Raw genomic sequence first — 17,457 nt, 5'->3', positions numbered from 1 at the left:
AGTGGCCGAGGGCAGGCACCTCATCAGCTTCGGATAACACAGGCCTCTGGGGGTCCAGGCTGTTAACTTGAATCAATCGCGGCACCTCTCCTACCACAGATTTAACCCCGAAGCTCTCAGTGCAGCCCACTAGTGCAGCTCTCCACTTCAGATCAGCCAGTCGCTTCGATTTGTCAGACGGTACTCTTGCAGCTACCAAATCTGCGCTTCGGGGAGTTGGTGAAGTTTGAAGAGGCTTCCCCGTTTGGTTTAGCATGGGAACATGGGATAGGCATGTAAAAGGTTTGGTGGGTAGTTTTAATGGAGGCTGCGTTTCTCCCTTTGCTTTGATGCATATGTCTTTTAGGGAGGCAAATTCCTCTTTAAATGTTGCACATAGCTCTTTAAAGTGGGCATCCAGCATGGTTTTCATTTCTCTCAGAATCAGTTCAGTATCCAGCGCCATTGTAAATGATGCTTGATCGAATGTAATATGTCCCTTGTCACATAGGATGTCAAAAAGAAAGTTCTACTTTATCCTATTATAGGATATCGTAACCCCGGAGTTCAGGGGGGGGGGTTATAGTACGGCAGCCCCAGACCTACAGTCCATAACTCATTCAGGATCTGTTGCTATATCACAGATTGCTGCGTAGTTACACAGAAAGAAAATGGCTTCCAGACCTGATATCAAGCTTGTCCCGTAGCTGCCTCAGAGAACATAGGCATAGACTCCATCAAACCATCAGCTCCTAGAGGAAATCTGCTCATCTTGATATATATCTAATGCAAGGCAATAAATATTATAAATTTGGTTATATTTGGTTAGTGAACTTAGAATCCAGTCCAGAGAGCTTCACAAAGATGCGACCAGCCGCAGTGAGTGTAGGCTCCGCCCCCCAGGGGTTAAATAATTTAATATAGGTGGCGGCGGGGTAGGGGGATTAAATTAGGGGTTAATAATTTTAAAATAGATGGCGGCGGGGTAGGGGCTCACTTTAGGGGGTAGGTAAGGTAGATGGCGGCGGGGTAGGGGCTCACATTAGGGGGTTAGGGTAGGGGCTCACATTAGGGGGTTATAGATTTAATATAGCTGGCGGCGGGGTCCGGGAGCGGCGGTGTAGGGGTTAATAACTTTATTAGCTGGCGGCGGGGTCCGGGAGCGGCGGTTTAGGGGTTAATAACTTTTTTTATTATTAGGAGAGTGAGGGGGGATAGCGGATAGATTGTTAGATGTGTCGGGCTATGTTAGGGAGGCGTGTTAGACAGTACGGGTGATTTTATAACTTTAGTCAGGTTTTGTAGGCGCCGGCAGTTTCTAAAGTGCCGTAAGTTACTGGCGACTCCAGAAATTTGTACTTACGCAGATTTCTGGACATCGCTGGTTTATCCGACTTACGGCACTTTAGCCTCTGACAGCGCCGTATATAGGATAGCTCGAGTTGCGAGCTGAAACTGCGGGCGGCAGGGGTTCCCTCGCTTGCGCCGCAAACTACGCTGCATATCGGATCGCGCCCCATGTTTTTCGCATCATAATTTCTTACCATTGAAGGGAACTATGAGTTCCAACAGGGCCTCTCCTCAAAAGCCTTTTCAACATGGCGTAAGAAGGGATTATGTAAAATTATTCAATTAATAAAAAGAGATCAGGATACATTGAAGGTTGAAGAATATGAAAGAATTAGAAGTAAATTTCTTTTGACAATTATTATTTCTCTTTCTTACAAATTAAACATTATTGTCTGAAACTAATTAGGTTACAAGGATATAATTAGGAACTTACACCACTAATCCCAGTGATCAATCTTATTAAAAATGGTAAATACTCTATATCACTTTTATATAATATAGTAAATAATATAAATCATAAACAACATATCGAGACTGGGGTTGCAAAATGGAGGGAGATGTTTTTCACGAATTTTAGAGAACAAATAGTGCTGATGTTAGGAATTATTGTTAGCGTAAGTAGCGCCATCTTGTTCTTGGGCGCCATTTTGTCTTTTGCATCCATCTTGTAATGATTAAACTTTATTATAAAGGGTTATTCTGTAGTGAGAAATACATGTTTGTTATTTTACTCTGCTAAGCAAGCTAACCTTGTAGATGTCCCTGGCACTTTGCCAAGGAGGGTATTATCTCAATAAGATGGTCCAACGACCTTGTTGTTCTCACAGATGCATTTATTATTATGGCTATATAATATTGTTTAGAGCTAGTGAATTTCCAGAATAACACTGTGTATAACTGTGTAAGATGACGAGGGCAGATTGTGTCATCAAGTTAACACTGTAATTGGTGCCTATAAGACATGTTGTGTGTCTTTCAATAAAAGAGAATAGTTTTTGGATCATTGCTGCGTGGTCTGAATCTGTTCTAAGGATATCCTTATCAGATAATCTACATCTGCTTCAGGTGGTACAGTGGGCCCGCGGCTTTGGCCTGACCTGACACTCCCCCCCTGGGAATAACACCTAACAACTGAAAAGTGTGGAAAGAGTAGAAGAGGCATCACTAGCCATTCCTATGCGAGAACAACACTTAAAGATATAATGGATGACATATATTACACCAGCGAAAATAGTTAAATGGGGGGGGGGGGACTGGGGAAGGAACATATTGTACAAAATGTAGACAAAATGGCACAAATTTGATACACAGCTTTTGGCTATGCCCCAAGATACAAAGTTTCTGGGGTAGGATACATTTTTGGATAAGTAAGATATACCATGCCCGAATTACCCTACAAGCAGAACAGATCTTTTTCTTCCATTATAAGAAAGAGTATTTACAAAATAGAAAATTTATAACGATGGTAATTGTGGGTTGAATTTCGGATAATCCTTATCTTATATTTGTCTGTAAAATCAGAGCTCAGTGCGTAGACAGAGCACTAGAAAATTGTCATTTTATTATTTAAAGGACCAGTTCACTCATGTGCAAGGAGTTCATGAGCAGCAATAACACTGTATTAGTAGTTTGCAAAATATATATTTCTATTGTAAGGTGTATCCAGTCCACGGATCATCCATTACTTGTGGGATATTCTCATTCCCAACAGGAAGTTGCAAGAGGACACCCACAGCAGAGCTGTTATATAGCTCCTCCCCTAACTGCCATATCCAGTCATTCTCTTGCAACTCTCAACACGCATGGAGGTGGTAGGAGAGAGTGGTGAAAAATAGTTAGTTTATTTTCTTCAATCAAAAGTTTGTTATTTTTAAATGGTACCGGAGTTGTACTATTTTATCTCAGGCAGAAATAGAAGAAGAATCTGCCTGAGTTTTCTATGATCTTAGCAGGTTGTAACTAAGATCCATTGCTGTTCTCACATATGTCTGAGGAGAGAGGTAACTTCAGCGGGAGAATGGCGTGCAGTTTACTCTGCTATAAGGTATGTGCAGTTACAATTTTTTCTAGAATTGGAAATGCTAGAAAATGCTGCTGATACCGGATTAATGTAAGTTAAGCCTGAATACAGTGATTTAATAACGACTGGTATCATGCTTACTCTCAGGGGTAATACCCTTATAAAAATGCAATATAAAACGTTTGCTGGCATCTTTAATCTTTTTTATATATGCTTTGGTGATAAAACTTTATTGGGGCCTAGTTTTTTCCACATGGCTGGCTTTATTTTTGCCTAGAAACAGTTTCCTGAGGCTTTCCACTGTTGTAGTATAAGAGTTACAGTTGGTGCAGTTAAAATTACAAACTGTGACATCCAGCTTCCCTCAGGAGTCCCCTGTATGCTATAGGACATCTCTAAAGGGCTCAAAGGCTTTCCAAAGTCGTTTATTGGGGAAGGTAGGACCACAGCAGGCTGTGGCAGTTTGTTGTGTCTGTTAAAAAACGTTTTTTTGATCCGTTTTTTAAGTAAGGGTTTAATCATCCATTTGCAAGTGGGTGCAATGCTCTGTTAACTTATTACATACACTGTAAAAATTTCGTTTGATTTACTGCCTTTTTTCACTGTTTTTTAAATTTTGACAAAATTTGTTTCTCTTAAAGGCACGGTACCGTTTTATATTTGCTTGTTAACTTGATTTAAACTGTTTTCCAAGCTTGCTAGTCCCATTGCTAGTCTGTACAAACATATCTGACATAGAGGAAACTCCTTGTTCATTATGTTTAAAAGCCATGGTGGAACCCCCTCTTAGAATGTGTACCAAATGTACTGATTTCACTTTAAGCAATAAAGATCATATTCTGTCTTTAAAAAAATTTATCACCAGAGGAATCTGACGAGGGGGAAGTTATGCCGACTAACTCTCCCCACGTGTCAGATCCTTTGACTCCCGCTCAAGGGACTCACGCTCAAATGGCGCCAAGTACATCTAGGGCGCCCATAGCGATTACTTTACAAGACATGGCGTCAGTCATGGATAATACACTGTCAGCGGTATTAGCCAGACTACCTGAATTTAGAGGTAAGCGAGATAGCTCTGGGGTTAGACAAAATGCAGAGCATACTGACGCTTTAAGAACCATGTCTGATACTGCCTCACAATATGCAGAAGCTAAGGAAGGAGAGCTTCAGTCTGTGGGTGATGTTTCTGACTCAGGAAAGATGATGCAACCTGATTCTGATATTTCTACATTTAAATTTAAGCTTGAACACCTCCGCGTTTCTCAGGGAGGTTTTAGCTGCTCTGAATGACTGTGATACAATTGCAGTGCCAGAGAAATTGTGTAGACTGGATAAATACTATGCAGTGCCGGTGTGTACTGATGTTTTTCCAATACCTAAAAGGTTTACAGAAATTATTAATAAGGAATGGGATAGACCAGGTGTGACGTTCTCTTCCCCTCCTATTTTTAGAAAAATGTTTCCAATAGACGCCACCACACGGGACTTATGACAGACAGTTCCTAAGGTGGAGGGAGCAGTTTCTACTTTAGCAAAGCGTACTACTATCCCTGTCGAGGACAGTTGTGCTTTTTTAGATCCAATGGATAAAAAATTAGAAGGTTACCTTAAGAAAATGTTTATTCAATAAGGTTTTATCCTACAGCCCCTTGCATGCATTGTTCCTGTCACTGCTGCTGCGGCGTTCTGGTTTGAGTCTCTGGAAGAGGCTTTACAGGTAGCGACTCCATTGGATGACATACTTGGCAAGCTTAGAGCACTTAAGCTAGCCAATTCCTTTGTTTCTGATGCCATTGTTCATTTGACTAAACTAACGGCTAAGAATTCTGGTTTTGCTATACAGGCGCGCAGGGCGCTATGGCTTAAATCATGGTCAGCTGATGTGACTTCAAAATCTAAGCTGCTTAACATTCCCTTCAAGGGGCAGACCCTATTCGGGCCTGGTTTGAAGGAGATTATTGCTGATATCACTGGAGGAAAAGGCCATGCCCTTCCTCAGGACAGGTCCAAATCAAGGGCCAAACAGTCTAATTTTCGTGCCTTTCGAAACTTCAAGGCAAGTGCGGCATCAACTTCCTCTAATGCCAACAAGAGGGAACTTTTGCTCAGCCCAAGACGGTCTGGAGACCAAACCAGACCTGGGACAAAAGTAAGCAGGCCAAAAAGCCTGCTGCTGCCTCTAAGGCAGCATGAAGGAACGGCCCCCTATCCGGTAACGGATCTAGTAGGGGGCAGACTTTCGCTTTTCGCCCAGGCGTGGGCAAGAGATGTCCAGGATCCCTGGGCGTTGGAAATTATATCCCAGGGATATCTTCTGGACTTCAAAGCTTCCCCCCCAAAAGGGAGATTTCACCTTTCACAATTATCTGCAAACCAGATAAAGAGAGAGGCATTCTTACACTGTGTACGAGACCTCCTAGTTATGGGAGTGATCCATCCAGTTCCAAAGGAGAAACAGGGACAGGGTTTTTACTCAAATCTGTTTGTGGTTCCCAAAAAAGAGGGAACCTTCAGACCAATTTTGGATCTAAAGATCTTAGACAAATTCCTCAGAGTTCCATCATTCAAGATGGAAACTATTCGTACCATCCTACCTATGATCCAGGAGGGTCAATATATGACTACAGTGGATTTAAAGGATGCTTATCTTCACATTCCGATAACAAAGATCATCATCGGTTTCTCAGGTTTGCCTTTCTAGACAGGCATTACCAGTTTGTAGCTCTTCCCTTTGGATTAGCTACAGCCCCAAGAATCTTTACGAAGGTTCTAGGGTCGCTTCTAGCGGTCCTAAGGCCGCGGGGCATAGCAGTGGCCCCTTATTTAGATGACATCCTGATACAGGCGTCAAACTTCCAAATTGCCAAGTCTCATACGGACGTAGTACTGGCATTTCTGAGATCACATGGGTGGAAAGTGAACGAGGAAAAGAGTTCTCTATCCCCACTCACAAGAGTTTCCTTCCTAGGGACTCTGATAGATTCTGTAGAAATGAAAATTTACCTGACGGAGTCCAGGTTATCAAAGCTTCTAAATTCCTGCCGTGTTCTTCATTCCATTCCGCGCCCTTCGGTGGCTCAGTGCATGGAAGTAATCGGCTTAATGGTAGCGGCAATGGACATAGTGCCGTTTGCACGCCTACATCTCAGACCGCTGCAACTATGCATGCTCAGTCAGTGGAACGGGGATTACACAGATTTGTCCCCTCTACTAAATCAGGATCAAGAGACCAGGGATTCTCTTCTCTGGTGGCTATCTCGGGTCCATCTGTCCAAAGGTATGACCTTTCGCAGGCCAGATTGGACAATTGTAACAACAGATGCCAGCCTTCTGGGTTGGGGTGCAGTCTGGAACTCCCTGAAGGCTCAGGGATCGTGGACTCAGGAGGAGTCACTCCTTCCAATAAATATTCTGGAAGAGCGATATTCAATGCTCTTCAGGCTTGGCCTCAGTTATCAACTCTGTGGTACATCAGATTTCAGTCGGACAACATCACGACTGTGGCTTACATCAACCATCAAGGGGGAACAAGAAGTTCCCTAGCGATGTTACAAGTCTCAAAGATAATTCGCTGGGCAGAGACTCACTCTTGCCACCTATCAGCTATCCATATCCCAGGTGTAGAGAACTGGGAGGAGGATTTTTTAAGTTGTCAGACTTTTCATCAGGGAGAGTGGGAACTCCTTCCGGAGGTGTTTGCACAATTGATTCATCGTTGGGGCACTCAGAACTGGATCTCATGGCATCTTTTCAGAACGCCAAGCTTCCTTGTTACGGATCCAGGTCCAGGGATCCCAAGGCGACGTTAATAGATGCTCTAGCAGCGCCCTGGTCCTTCAACCTGGTTTATGTGTTTCCACCATTTCTTCTACTCCCTCGACTGATTGCCAAGGTCAAGCAGGAGAGAGCATCGGTGACTTTGATAGCGCCTGCGTGGCCACGCAGGACCTGGTATGCAGATCTGGTGGACATGTCATCCTTTCCACCATGGACTCTGCCTCTGAGTCCTTTCAACCATCCAAATCTAATTTCTCTGAGACTGACTGCCTGGAGATTGAACGCTTGATTTTATCAAAGCGTGGCTTCTCCGAGTCACTCATTGATACCTTAATACAGGCACGAAAGCCTGTCACCAGGAAAATTTACTATAAAATATGGCGTAAATATCTTTATTGGTGTGAATCCAAGGGTTACTCATGGAGTAAAGTCAGGATTCCCAGGATATTATCCTTTCTCCAAGAAGGTTTGGAAAAGGGATTGTCGGCTAGTTCCTTAAGGGGACAGATTTCTGCTCTGTCTGTTCTTTGCACAAGCGTCTGGCAGATGTTCCAGACGTTCAGGCATTTTGTCAGGCTTTATTTAGAATCAAGCCTGTGTTTAAACCTGTTGCTCCACCATGGAGCTTAAATTTGGTTCTTAAGGTTCTTCAAGGAGTTCCGTTTGAACCTCTTCATTCCATAGATATCAAACTTTTATCTTGGAAAGTTCTTTTTTTGGTAGCTATTTCCTCGGCTCGCAGAGTCTCCGAGTTATCTGCCTTACAATGTGATTCTCCTTATCTGATTTTCCATACGGATAAGGTAGTCCTACGTACCAAACCTGGGTTTTTACCTAAGGTGGTATCTAACAAGAATATAAATCAAGAGATTGTTGTTCCATCCTTGTGTCCTAATCCTTCTTCAAAGAAGGAACGTCTATTACACAATCTGGACGTGGTTTGTGCTTTAAAGTTTTACTTACAAGCTACTAAAGATTTTCGACAAACATCTGCTTTGTTTGTTGTCTACTCTGGACAGAGGAGAGGTCAAAAGGCTTCGGCAACCTCTCTTTCTTTTTGGCTAAGAAGCATAATCTGCTTAGCCTATGAGACTGCTGGCCAGCAGCCTCCTAAAAGGATTACAGCTCATTCTACTAGAGCTGTGGCTTCCACATGGGCCTTTAAAAATGAGGCTTCTGTTGAACAGATTTGCAAGGCGGCGACTTGGTCTTCGCTTCATACTTTTTCAAAATTCTACAAATTTGATACTTTTGCTTCTTCAGAGGCTATTTGTGGGAGAAAGGTTTTACAGGCAGTGGTACCTTCCGTTTAAGTACCTGCCTTGTCCCTCCCTGTACTTTAGCTTTGGTATTGGTATCCCACAAGTAATGGATGATCCGTGGACTGGATACACCTTACAAGAGAAAACACAATTTATGCTTACCTGATAAATTTATTTCTCTTGTGGTGTATCCAGTCCACGGCCCGCCCTGTTATTTTAAGGCAGGTAATTTTTTCATTTAAACTACAGTCACCACTGCACCCTATGGTTTCTCCTTTCTCTGCGTGTTTTCGGTCGAATGACTGGATATGGCAGTTAGGGGAGGAGCTATATAACAGCTCTGCTGTGGGTGTCCTCTTGCAACTTCCTGTTGGGAATGAGAATATCCCACACAAGTAATGGATGATCCGTGGAATGGATACACCACAAGAGAAATACATTTATCAGGTAAGCATAAATTGTGTTTTTTTGAGAACTTTCTTTGTATTATTCTTTTTAAATCTGCCGTTTACATAGCAGATATTTCTTTTGCAGTGTAACTGAATTCTCTCTGTAATGCAAGCTGAATTGATAAGTAGTCTACAATCTTAGGCCTAGATTTAGAGTTCGGCGGTAAAAGGGCTGTTAACGCTCCGCGGGTTTTTTTCTGGCCGCACCATAAATTTAACTCTGGTATCGAGAGTTCAAACAAATGCTGCGTTAGGCTCCAAAAAAGGAGCGTAGAGCATTTTTACCGCAAATGCAACTCTCGATACCAGAGCTGCTTACGGACGCGGCCAGCCTCAAAAACGTGCTCGTGCACGATTCCCCCATAGGAAACAATGGGGCTGTTTGAGCTGAAAAAAAACCTAACACCTGCAAAAAAGCAGCGTTCAGCTCCTAACGCAGCCCCATTGTTTCCTATGGGGAAACACTTCCTACGTCTGCACCTAACACTCTAACATGTACCCCGAGTCTAAACACCCCTAACCTTACACTTATTAACGAAGAAGAGGAGGCGGCAGGCACTACAACTCAGACCCACAAGCAAAATGGTAAAAAACAAAAAGTCTTTATTGGAGGCACTTAGCCATATTAAAAGGCAGACTGACAGGCAGGGGAAACAGCACAAACAAGGTCTTACGCGTTTCGCGCCCCCTAGTGGCGCTTACTCATAGACTATTGTCTATGTTACAACCTAGACTATTTATAGGCTAATCAGAAACAAGGTTAACCCTTCAGCAGCCAAATAAAAACAGGTTAAAAACATAGATAGTGCTGAATAGATACAGGACAATTGAAATTAACAATTGATATACAAAATTACAGTGTACACAGTCACAGAGTATAGGAGCTAATAATAAAGCTATTACATGCATCAAGATAAAAAATAGAAAATTAAGCTAAATCAAAACATATATATACTATAATTTTCTAAGATAAAGGAATGTATACCTTATATTAAGAAAAAGCTTAAATAATGCGGTTTTCTATATTTTGGCTAGAGGAGAACCTAATGTTAGACATGATACAATTTGCTGAAGCACAGTAATGTTAAGCTAAGAAAAGGCAGAAAGGCAAATGAGTGGCAAGTTTCAAGTCATAGATATCCGGCATTGATAACCAAACTTAGTCTAGTTATCAATAAAATAACTGATATCACATTCCCTATTCATGCCAATAGGATGGCGTGTTTTAAGTTTTAAAATCCAATATAATTCTTTCTTCTCTAATATCTTGGACTTATTACCTCCTCTAGGGGGAACTATTGCTGTGTCTATGATTTGCAAAGCCAATTCCGCTTGATTAGAAAAATGAACATAGTTAAAATGGTTGGCAACTGCAGAATCAGACTCATAGTTTTTAGTATCCCTGATATGTTCATTGAATCTGGTTCTGACATTGCGTGATGTCATACCTACATATTGGCAGAAACAAAGTTTGCATGTAAGTAGGTAAACTGCATATTGAGTGGAACAATTGGCATAAAAATCTATCTTATAAATGTTGTTGTCAGCAGAACAGTGAAAAGTGTCACCCTGTAGGATGTTAGGACACGCATAGCATATTTTGGCCCCACATTTATAAGTGCCTTTTTTGGACAACCAGTTTTTTGAAGTGCCCTGGGGAGTATTCTTAACCATACTAGGAGATAGTATTTGACCCAGTGTTTTAGACTTTTTTGGGACAAATCTGAATTTATGAATATATTCACCAAGTACATCATCAGTGGCCAGTATTGGTAAATGCTTTTTTAAGATATTAATTATATCCTGATACTGCTGACTATATTCAGTCGTGAATACTATTGAGTCTTCAAAGCTGTTTTCCTTAGGCCTAGTGTATAAAACATTTTGTTGATGAGTGCTAACCATTTTTCTGCATTTTTCTAACAGAAGTTAGAAAAATGCAGAAAAATGGTTAGCACTCATCAACAAAATGTTTTATACACTAGGCCTAAGGAAAACAGCTTTGAAGACTCAATAGTATTCACGACTGAATATAGTCAGCAGTATCAGGATATAATTAATATCTTAAAAAAGCATTTACCAATACTGGCCACTGATGATGTACTTGGTGAATATATTCATAAATTCAGATTTGTCCCAAAAAAGTCTAAAACACTGGGTCAAATACTATCTCCTAGTATGGTTAAGAATACTCCCCAGGGCACTTCAAAAAACTGGTTGTCCAAAAAAGGCACTTATAAATGTGGGGCCAAAATATGCTATGCGTGTCCTAACATCCTACAGGGTGACACTTTTCACTGTTCTGCTGACAACAACATTTATAAGATAGATTTTTATGCCAATTGTTCCACTCAATATGCAGTTTACCTACTTACATGCAAACTTTGTTTCTGCCAATATGTAGGTATGACATCACGCAATGTCAGAACCAGATTCAATGAACATATCAGGGATACTAAAAACTATGAGTCTGATTCTGCAGTTGCCAACCATTTTAACTATGTTCATTTTTCTAATCAAGCGGAATTGGCTTTGCAAATCATAGACACAGCAATAGTTCCCCCTAGAGGAGGTAATAAGTCCAAGATATTAGAGAAGAAAGAATTATATTGGATTTTAAAACTTAAAACACGCCATCCTATTGGCATGAATAGGGAATGTGATATCAGTTATTTTATTGATAACTAGACTAAGTTTGGTTATCAATGCCGGATATCTATGACTTGAAACTTGCCACTCATTTGCCTTTCTGCCTTTTCTTAGCTTAACATTACTGTGCTTCAGCAAATTGTATCATGTCTAACATTAGGTTCTCCTCTAGCCAAAATATAGAAAACCGCATTATTTAAGCTTTTTCTTAATATAAGGTATACATTCCTTTATCTTAGAAAATTATAGTATATATATGTTTTGATTTAGCTTAATTTTCTATTTTTTATCTTGATGCATGTAATAGCTTTATTATTAGCTCCTATACTCTGTGACTGTGTACACTGTAATTTTGTATATCAATTGTTAATTTCAATTGTCCTGTATCTATTCAGCACTATCTATGTTTTTAACCTGTTTTTATTTGGCTGCTGAAGGGTTAACCTTGTTTCTGATTAGCCTATAAATAGTCTAGGTTGTAACATAGACAATAGTCTATGAGTAAGCGCCACTAGGGGGCGCGAAACGCGTAAGACCTTGTTTGTGCTGTTTCCCCTGCCTGTCAGTCTGCCTTTTAATATGGCTAAGTGCCTCCAATAAAGACTTTTTGTTTTTTACCATTTTGCTTGTGGGTCTGAGTTGTAGTGCCTGCCGCCTCCTCTTCTTCGATATTGCTACACGGGCTAATCCTCCGTTTTTCTGGCTACGGCACTCCGTGAGTATCCTGGGGACTTTACAGTGACCTTTCCCTAAGGTTTTCACTTCCGGTTCATTCCGAGGACGCTACAGCTGCGATTACCTTCTTACCCTTACACTTATTAACCCCTAATCTGCCGCCCACGCTATCGCTGACCCCTGCATTACACTTTTAACCCCTAATCTGCCGCTCCGTAAAACGCCGCCACCTACGTTATCCCTATGTACCCCTAATCTGCTGCCCTAACATCGCCGACCCCTATGTTATATTTATTAACCCCTAATCTGCCCCCCACAACGTCGCCGACACCTGCCTACAATTATTAACCCCTAATCTGCCGACCGGACCTGAGCGCTACTATAATAAAGTTATTAACCCCTAATCCGCCTCACTAACCCTATCATAAATAGTATTAACCCCTAATCTGCCCTCCCTAACATCGCCGACACCTACCTTCAATTATTAACCCCTAAACTTCCGATCGGAGCTCACCGCTATTCTAATAAATGGATTAACCCCTAAAGCTAAGTCTAACCCTAACACTAACACCCCCCTAAGTTAAATATAATTTTTATCTAACGAAATAAATTAACTCTTATTAAATAACTTATTCCTATTTAAAGCTAAATACTTACCTGTAAAATAAATCCTAATATAGCTACAATATAAATTATAATTATATTATAGCTATTTTAGGATTAATATTTAATTTACAGGCAACTTTGTAATTATTTTAACCAGGTACAATAGCTATTAAATAGTTAAGAACTATTTAATAGTTACCTAGTTAAAATAATAACAAATTTACCTGTAAAATAAATCCTAACCTAAGTTATAATTAAACCTAACACTACCCTATCAATAAATTAATTAAATAAAATACCTACAATTACCTACAATAAAACCTAACACTACACTATCAATAAATAAATTAAACACAATTGCTACAAATAAATACAATTAAATAAACTAGCTAAAGTACAAAAAATAAAAAAGAACTAAGTTACAGAAAATAAAAAAATATTTACCAACATAAGAAAAATATTACAACAATTTTAAACTAATTACACCTACTCTAAGCCCCCTAATAAAATAACAAAGCCCCCCAAAATAAAAAATTCCCTACCCTATTCTAAATTAAAAAAGTTACAAGCTCTTTCACCTTACCAGCCCTGAACAGGGCCCTTTGCGGGGCATGCCCCAAGAATTTCAGCTCTTTTGCCTGTAAAAGAATAAATACAATACCCCCCCCCCCCAACATTACAACCCACCACCCACATACCCCTAATCTAACCCAAACCCCCCTTAAAGAAACCTAACACTAAGCCCCTGAAGATCTTCCTACCTTGTCTTCACCATCCAGGTATCACCGATCCGTCCTGGCTCCAAAATCTTCATCCAACCCAAGCGGGGGTTGGCGATCCATAATCCGGTGCTCCAAAGTCTTCCTCCTATCCGGCAAGAAGAGGACATCCGGACCGGCAAACATCTTCTCCAAGCGGCATCTTCGATCTTCTTCCATCCGGTGCGGAGCGGGTCCATCTTGAAGCAGGCGACGCGGATCCATCCTCTTCTTCCGATGTCTCCCGACTAATGACGGTTCCTTTAAGGGACGTCATCCAAGATGGCGTCCCTCGAATTCCGATTGGCTGATAGGATTCTATCAGCCAATCGGAATTAAGGTAGGAATTTTCTGATTGGCTGATGGAATCAGCCAATCAGAATCAAGTTCAATCCGATTGGCCGATCCCATCAGCCAATCAGATTGAGCTCGCATTCTATTGGCTGATCGGAACAGCCAATCGGATTGAACTTGATTGGATCAGCCAATCGGATTGAACTTGATTCTGATTGGCTGATTCCATCAGCCAATCAGAAAATTCCTACCTTAATTCCGATTGGCTGATAGAATCCTATCAGCCAATCGGAATTCGAGGGACGCCATCTTGGATGACGTCCCTTAAAGGAACCGTCATTAGTCGGGAGACATCGGAAGAAGAGGATGGATCCGCGTCGCCTGCTTCAAGATGGACCCGCTCCGCACCGGATGGAAGAAGATCGAAGATGCCGCTTGGAGAAGATGTTTGCCGGTCCGGATGTCCTCTTCTTGCCGGATAGGAGGAAGACTTTGGAGCACCGGATTATGGATCGCCAACCCCCGCTTGGGTTGGATGAAGATCTTGGAGCCAGGACGGATCGGTGATACCTGGATGGTGAAGACAAGGTAGGAAGATCTTCAGGGGCTTAGTGTTAGGTTTCTTTAAGGGGGGTTTGGGTTAGATTAGGGGTATGTGGGTGGTGGGTTGTAATGTTGGGGGGGGGTATTGTATTTATTCTTTTACAGGCAAAAGAGCTGAAATTCTTGGGGCATGCCCCGCAAAGGGCCCTGTTCAGGGCTGGTAAGGTAAAAGAGCTTGTAACTTTTTTAATTTAGAATAGGGTAGGGAATTTTTTATTTTGGGGGGCTTTGTTATTTTATTAGGGGGCTTAGAGTAGGTGTAATTAGTTTAAAATTGTTGTAATATTTTTCTTATGTTGGTAAATATTTTTTTATTTTCTGTAACTTAGTTCTTTTTTATTTTTTGTACTTTAGCTAGTTTATTTAATTGTATTTATTTGTAGCAATTGTGTTTAATTAATTTATTGATAGTGTAGTGTTAGGTTAATTGTAGGTAATTATAGGTAGTTTATTTAATTATTTTATTGATAGGGTAGTGTTAGGTTTAATTATAACTTAGGTTAGGATTTATTTTACAGGTAAATTTGTTATTATTTTAACTAGGTAACTATTAAATAGTTCTTAACTATTTAATAGCTATTGTACCTGGTTAAAATAATTACAAAGTTGCCTGTAAAATAAATATTAATCCTAAAATAGCTATAATATAATTATAATTTATATTGTAGCTATATTAGGATGTATTTTACAGGTAAGTATTTAGCTTTAAATAGGAATAAGTTATTTAATAAGAGTTAATTTATTTTGTTAGATTTAAATTATATTTAAGTTAGGGGGGTGTTAGTGTTAGGGTTAGACTTAGCTTTAGGGGTTAATCCATTTATTAGAATAGCGGTGAGCTCCGATCGGAAGTTTAGGGGTTAATAATTGAAGGTAGGTGTCGGCGATGTTAGGGAGGGCAGATTAGGGGTTAATACTATTTATGATAGGGTTAGTGAGGCGGATTAGGGGTTAATAACTTTATTATAGTAGCGCTCAGGTCCGCTCGGCAGATTAGGGGTTAATAAGTGTAGGCAGGTGTCGGCGACGTTGAGGGGGGCAGATTAGGGGTTAATAAATATAATATAGGGGTCGGCGATGTTAGGGGCAGCAGATTAGGGGTACATAGGGATAACGTAGGTGGCGGCGATTTGCGGTCGGAAGATTAGGGGTTAATTATTGTAAGTAGCTGGCGGCGACGTTGTGGGGGGCAGGTTAGGGGTTAATAAATATAATATAGGGGTCGGCGGTGTTAGGGGTAGCAGATTAGGGGTACATAAGTATAACGTAGGTGGCGGTCGGCAGATTAGGGGTTAAAAATTTTAATCGAGTGGCGGCGATGTGGGGGGAGCTCGGTTTAGGGGTACATAGGTAGTTTATGGGTGTTAGTGTACTTTAGGGTACAGTAGTTAAGAGCTTTATAAACCGGCGTTAGCCAGAAAGCTCTTAACTCCTGCTATTTTCAGGCGGCTGGAATCTTGTCGTTAGAGCTCTAACGCTCACTTCAGAAACGACTCTAAATACCAGCGTTAGAAAGATCCCATTGAAAAGATAGGCTACGCAAATGGCGTAGGGGGATCTGCGGTATGGAAAAGTCGCGGCTGAAAAGTGAGCGTTAGACCCTTTAATCACTGACTCCAAATACCAGCGGGCGCCCAAAACCAGCGTTAGGAGCCTCTAACGCTGGTTTTGACGGCTACCGCCGAACTCTAAATCTAGGCCTTAGTGTTGAGATCTGTGAGACTAGCGGAGAAAAAAAAAAGACAAACAGAGGAGTGAAAATATTTAAAGGGATACAGGCAAACTGATATAACATCTGAATTTTAGGGAAATATTTACAGAAATGACAATGAGGTTTACTAAGCCTAACACTAGTATATTTAACTATGTTAGCAGTTTCAATTAAAGGTCATTTTTTAAAATGTCCCTTTAACTAGCCTACATCCCACTGTGAGTGCGTTTTTATGCATCTTATGCTTGCTTAGGCTATTAAATGAACGTCAGTATACATTTTTATTATAAGTAAGGCCAATGGATCATTGGGAATAATTTAAAGGGGACATTTTATTATTATTCTTTTGTAGAAAGCTCATTCTTTGTGGTATATGCAATTGTTATATTTGGCTGGAGAGCTGCAGAATGGTGAATATCAAATTATAAACAGATTTAGATCCAATAATTGTGTTGTTAAAATTTTGGTTATGTAAAAGTATAGACTGGATTCTTGAGCTTTTCACAAGTTATTTGTGTCACATATGATTTATTTCACAGTGGCTTTGCATGGTGCATGCGGGCAGGAGCTAAATAGAACGGTGGCTGTACCATGGTTATCTGATCTTTCCCAAAATAGGGTAATTAGGTGTGTTTGCGTCTTCCTTCCTAAATTTATGTTTAGGGATTTTATTTGTAAAATATGCAACTGGAGTTTATTGAGCATCTGCAGTTATTGCATTATTAGTATGATCTCATAGTTTTGTGCATAGTAGAATTTGCAGAAACCAGGGTATAGATGGTTCTGTTAGGATTTTTAATTATTTGTAGTGTTTTGCGAGTGCTGTGTTTCAGGGAACGTCGGTATATGTGTTGAATTTCGGGTTAATTGTGTTTGTTTAAAGTTTGTGTCAGCAGTTAATGTTTTGTTGTGTGGTATGGACCAGTGTTTTTAAATGCTTTCTAAGACATTGTTATGTTTTTCTCTTTTGTGACTGCGTGTGGAAGCGTACTGTATGAATGGCATATTGAATAGTGCGGTGTATTTGATGTGGCTTGCTATTGAGAATTGAATTCTGCATGCATGAGTGGAGTGCATGATTTGTCTTTTGATTTATTGTTATATTGTGTTTGTGTGACACATGAGATGTTTCACGCAAACAAGGGGGAAGTATTGATGAGTATCTTTGTGTGAGTTAGGTGATTAGTATTTTAAGTAAGAAAGTGAACCTAAAATAATGTTTTATTTTTCTATTTTGTTCTTCACACTATATTTGTATTTGCAGGATGAGATCATGCAGCTGTATCCAGAGATTAGAGACACTAACTGAATTATTTGTATTTAT

The sequence above is a fragment of the Bombina bombina genome, chromosome 10 (genome assembly GCF_027579735.1).
Source record: "Bombina bombina isolate aBomBom1 chromosome 10, aBomBom1.pri, whole genome shotgun sequence".
In the NCBI taxonomy this organism is placed as follows: Eukaryota; Metazoa; Chordata; class Amphibia; order Anura; family Bombinatoridae; genus Bombina; species Bombina bombina.
This window is presented reverse-complemented; position numbering follows the sequence as displayed.